The sequence below is a fragment of the Gekko japonicus genome, unplaced genomic scaffold (assembly GCF_001447785.1).
Source record: "Gekko japonicus isolate JY-2015 unplaced genomic scaffold, Gekko_japonicus_V1.1 scaffold1642, whole genome shotgun sequence".
In the NCBI taxonomy this organism is placed as follows: Eukaryota; Metazoa; Chordata; class Lepidosauria; order Squamata; family Gekkonidae; genus Gekko; species Gekko japonicus.
Genome location: NW_015172604.1, coordinates 308,912 through 315,018, shown reverse-complemented (window position 1 = coordinate 315,018; position 6,107 = coordinate 308,912).

The following is a 6,107-nucleotide window of genomic DNA, read 5'->3' as shown; positions in this document are numbered from 1 at the left end:
TACTAAATTAGACCAACTTTTTTCTAAGTACCGCTTGTGTGATGCATGGAGGTTGATTAACCCGACAGATAGGAATTATACCTATTTCTCGCCCAGACACCTGACCTTCACCAGGATAGACTACATCCTTATTTCACCAAAGTTAATGCAATCAGTTGTTTCTATGGACATTGGTAATAAATATCTGACCGACCACTCCTGGTTGGAGGGAAGAATAGACATAAATACAGAAAGGTGCTCAGACAGAAAATGGTCATTGGATAGGAGGGTTTTATTGAACACGCTAGCGAGGGACAAAATTGAAGCGGATTTTAAAAATTTCTTCGCAGAAAACATAACACCAGAAACATCTGCTGCGCTGGTTTGGGACGCCATGAAAGCGGTGATCAGAGGCTCTTTGATTGTTGAAACGTCTAGAATGCGAAAAGAAAAAGAGAGAGTTTGGAAAGATACAACTAGTCGCATTAAAATGTTAGAAGACAAGCATAGGAAAACAGGCAGTAATAAAATATATCAGGAACTTAAAGCAGAACGAAAGGTACTAGAGGATTTAGAACTCACGCAGATACAAAAGAATTTAATATATATGAAACAGAAGTTTTGGCAAAAATCATCAAAAAACATCAGCATTTTAGCCTGGAGAGTGAAAGATAAAATGAAAGCTTCAAGTGTAGGGTCGATTAAAAACAACCAGGGTGTGTTAAAGTACACAGGGAAGGAGATAGCAGATACCTTCGCGGACTTTTATAAAGATCTATATGAGTCACGACTTCCTAATAAGGAGGCTATTAAGGAGTATCTTAATTCTTTGACCACGTTACCTAGGATCAGTGAGGAGCACAAAGATATGATGGAGGAAGAGATATTGTTGCAAGAAGTCTTAGAGGTAATTAAGACCATGAAGAATAACAAGGCTACGGGACTGGATGGCCTGCCCGCAGAATTTTATAAAACGTTTCGCACAGTTTTAGTGAAACACCTGGTAGATACATGCAATGAAATAATGGGGACAGGTCGCATACCAGCTTCGTGGTCTGAGTCCACAATTACGGTGATACCCAAGGAGGGAAAAGACCCACGTTGCCAGCCTCTTTTAGGCCGATATCATTGCTCAACCATGATCACAAAATATTTACAACAGTCATTGCCAATAGAATAAAGAAATTTATCACAAAGTATATTAAGCCGGACCAAACAGGCTTTATTCCAACTAGACAAATAACGGAAAATATACGAAGAACGATAGACATCATCATTCATGAGAAACATAGGAAGGGGGATTCGACAATCTTAGCTCTAGGCTTTGAGAAAGCCTTTGACTCTGTGGAGACAACATACATGAGGGATCTGTTTAAGAAGATGGAGTTTGGAGGAAATTTTTTAAAGGTGTTACAGGCTTTGTACACAGGAAATAAAGCTAAAGTCAGAGTCAATGGCAGGGACTCGTATTTTTTTTATTTGTCTAGGGGAGCAAGACAGGGGTGTCCACTATCCCCCTTGATATTTGCAATTGCGATAGAACCTCTAGCTGAACAACTAAAAACCAATACTAATTTTAAGGGTATTGAAATAAATGGGACAACCCACAAAATAAATCTTTATACTGATGACATGACACTATATGTATCGGACACGGAACAATCTCTGAAAGCCGTTCAAGAAACTGGCAATGATTGTGACAGAAAGAGTTCCTTAGAATTGAAGTGTCCTGTCACATGGATGCCCCCTTGACCTGAGAAAATACCTTAAAACAGAGGCTGATAACATGCATAAAGGAGGCTGTTGTACACATATATGAAAGCCACCCCCCCACAGAACAAGTAGTTCCACAAATAGCAGAAATTCAACTGGTATAACTTCCCCTTCAGTGCATTTGTATCAACAAGCGGCACCTATCCATTTATGGCAGGCATAATACACACCCTATACTATTTGCAATGGAACTTAAGGATCTCTATTTGTGGCAGGTTTAACTCATCAGAAAATAATACTACACATTTGAAAACTGGCCACCAATCGCAGAATGATGATAGAAGATGCAGTGCCAAAAATGAAGGGAAACAGAACCAGGTTATCTTCATGGCAGCAACATGTAATAAGAGAGCTTTTAAGCAGCCTATCATGTGTCTCTAATACTCAGATCCCCAATCTGCCATAGACACATTCTCGGCTGGACTTTCCTCACAGGCTTGTTGTGAGGATAAAATGGGTGACAGGAGAACAGTATAGCTTTGGATTCCCATTGCGGAGAAAGACTAAATAAGACATTTGTTATAAAGCTAATTTTTAATGACATTAAAAAGATTACATAATTTGTCATATAGCAAAGAAGCCTTTACAAAGGGGTATTGAATCTTTCACCAAAACAATAATAATGATGATAACCCAGGGCCTAAACTGCATGTTGTTCCACATGTATAACCAGTAAAACAAATTAATGTGCTGTTACCATGCATTTAAAGGGTGGAGGAGGGGGGAAGCATACTTTTACTTCTTTGTTAGACAATTTGTTGTTCAGTCGCACAGTCGAGTCAGACTCTTCGTGACCCTATGGACAAGATCACGCCAGGCCTTCCCCGCATCAGCTACATAAAATCAAACCATCAATAAGCAATGTATGCTGGAAGCAGTGTGGCCAGATAGGGACATACTACCACTGTTGGTGGGGTTGTCAAGAAATCCAAAGCTTTTGGAAAAAGGTGATAACTCAGATAAATGGAATCACCAGACAGGCATTACCTAGTACTCCGGAAGTGGTATTGCTGAATCGGTGGAACGAATCAGTGATAGGGGGTAGTAAAGAACTCATATCAACTTTATTAGCGGCTGCCAGGTTAGCAATTGCAGCCGCTTGGAAATCCCCTGCTCCTCCGACAATCGCTATGTGGCAAGAGAAAGTCTGGGATCAGTTTATAATGGCGAAAATTACGGACTCCCTGAAGAGAATGGTTAACAGCGATACTCCTACTTACACCAAATTTGTTAGGATCTGGGCCCCAGTGTTAGACTATATGGTAACGAATGATATACTCCCAGCTAAGCAGATTTACCATAAATGGTTATATTTATAGAGTTTAGCAGGTATTAGAGCTGTATGGTGTGTGGATAGTTGTCAAATGGTTAGTAATGATCTTAGTTGCTATATGTAGAAATCTAGAACCAATATGTCATATGTATTGTATTTTACAAAACAATAAAAAGATTTAAAAAAATAAAAAAAATAATCAGAGGGAGCATTTCTAAATAGGCCAGAATCCAAACAAAGGGTTCTGAAGGAAGGACCAGTCACCTTATTAGAACCTGGAACCTAAATTATCCGGTTCCTTACATGCCCCCCACCACCACTGAATATGCCCCAGGACAGATTTGCCATTGACTAATGGTCTCCATAAGGTATAATGGACCTGAAAATTCCCAAACAGTTACCAAATCCGAATACCATACCAGTATTGGGATTCAGGAATATTGGGGAATACCAATATTTTTCAGGACAAGTATACCCAAATCCAAAAAACCCAATTTTTTTTCTTGCACACCTCTATCTGGAGCCATTCTGATATCTGAACAAGGAAGCTGATGAAGAAGGGACAGCTGGTGTGGCGTCGGAGTGGAATGTAATGGACGTTTGAGCATTAAGCTCCCTGGAACCTTCCCCAAATCGCATCTAAGCTGACATCCACCAAGCCTGCAAAACTTCCAAAAGTACCCCAAGATATGGGAAGAAATTCTGGACCGAAAACAAGAAACGCCACAACTGTGAGTAAAGGGGTCCCCTCTTATTTTCCGAAAACAGAGAGCCCCGGGCCTCCTAGAAACACTCCCGATAATCCTTCCAAAATGGCGACGGGTGGCACAGACCAACAGCCGGAGGACCTCATGGTCTCCCGGCAAAAATTCCATAATTTTTTACAAGCCCTGGAAAAAAATATGTCCACCACATAGTCGACGTTAAAATCTCGATTTTATAAGATCTGTCTGCTGAGACCCTACTCCATTGAAAATCTATGAAACCCATAACCACGGCATTGATCAACGCCAAGATTCGTTATAAATGGGTGGCTTACTACAAACTACAAGTCCTCCATGATGGCACCCTGCTCCACACTTCAGACCTAGACTCCGGCGCAAAATTGCTTCAGGACCTGCAACTCCAGTTGCCTCCGGACCTGCCTGTGGACCCCGTACCCGAGCAGCACGATTCTCCAACTGACTGGTGGCAATCGGCTAGAACAAGATGTGATCGCAAAGCAAAACGCATCTGATCCAGAACTTACTTGCCTCTTATTTGGATTACAACATATTTTGGTACCAAAGGACAGGTACCGTCAGTGCAGCTTGGGCTTCAACTCCCCATCCCATTTTAAGGCTATGCTAGTGCCAATTTTAACAAGGTTACACACTAAGCATAGAATCTGCTTTAAATATCACACTGTCCTTTATTTATTCTTCTGTGTAACTATTTTATGTTTTTTTACATAAGAATATGCACTGATATTCTTGTAAGTGTCTTAGCTTATCTCATTATGGTTGCTAAAGTGTGATACTGTGTTAGTTTTGACATTCTTGTAGCTGTTACTACAGCTGGCTATATAAATATTCTATTCAAATTGCTCATAATTTTTCCAACATTGGAAATAGGTTGAATGGATATATCTTTAACATGCTATTTTTCCTAGAAGCCAAAAACCATCATTGCTACTATTCTTATTTTATCATTAAGTCAGTGCATCAACGAATTTTATGCAGCCTGAAAATGAAGGTTTTATTTATTTATTTTTACTGTGTAATTGTATTTGTTTCTTTCCTTATTTCATTTTTAATGGTAGCACTTGAAAATGTAATGTTTAGCTAGATATGCCAAAGACTACCATTGCTATTATCCTTATTTTATCCTTAAGACAGTATATAACTGAATCTTATGCAGCCTGAAAATGAAGGATTATTTCTTTTTATAGTGTAACAGCATTTGCTCCTTTCCTCATTTTGTATATAATAGGTAGCATTTGCAATTGAAATATTTAGTCAGACATAATAGAACACTTTACTGGCACCATTTTATGCTTTAGGGAGTTCCTTAGTTTTAACAATATCACATTTGGTTGGCTTAGAGTATATTTAATTATTATAGTTATCTCAGAGGGAAGAAAACAGAGGGGAGCCTCAGCCTAGTCCTTCCTTGTTTTCTAATTCCCTTATAGAATCTTTATCATGTTACAGTCCTTACACCATCTTACTTCGTAACCTCTTTTCCTTTTCTTTGAAAAAAATGCTTTGATAAAACTGTATGATTTATATCTTTCTTCTGTCCCCTCAAAGAAATTAGAATGTTATTGTAATGATTCCATTTTTGGTGTGTGTGTTTCTTTAAATGTTTAGTGTGACTGCAGTAATGTAAGGAGAGTGATAGAGGGAGACAAGTGTGATGTGATTGGCTGATGACTGAGAGTGTGGGAGGATGGGTGTCTCTGAGAGGATTCTGTGTGTGAAGTTTGGAGAGAGAGCATAGTCTGTGTGACTATGAGAGTTGGAGTCTGTTCTGTGTGAATAAGACAAAGAGTTTAGCCTGTGTGGCTATATATATGAGAGAGATTAGACTGAGTGTCTAAGCCTGTCAGAGTGGAGATTTGGCGTTTGAGAGACTGTTTGTGATGCCAAGCTTTGCCAGTTATATTTACAAGTTCCTTTCCTTCAGCAACAGTTCAAAATAACCAGAAACCTATTTTGTTCTTTATTAAATAAATCATTTTTTGTTTAAACTTATCCCAGCAATCAGAACAGTCCTTCCTCAGGGCCACATAGTCCTCTGAAGCGCCCAGACCCTGGGTCATTCTACTAAAATAGAGAGAGTTGGGAAGGATTTTTAATTCCAGGTGGCAGCAGAAATCTACTAAATTCATGTACACAGACATGTACACAGTCTCGCCAATAAGAAGGATGCCCCAGTTATATTTTAATATGGATAATATTTTGGGTGCAACTGTTTTAATTTATGTCTGATTTGTACTGATATTACCATGAACAAGTTCAAAACAAAGGAAAAGACGCCAGAATGTACAAGCTTTTTGAAGAGGATTATTTTATTAATATACATTTTTATTTACAGATAT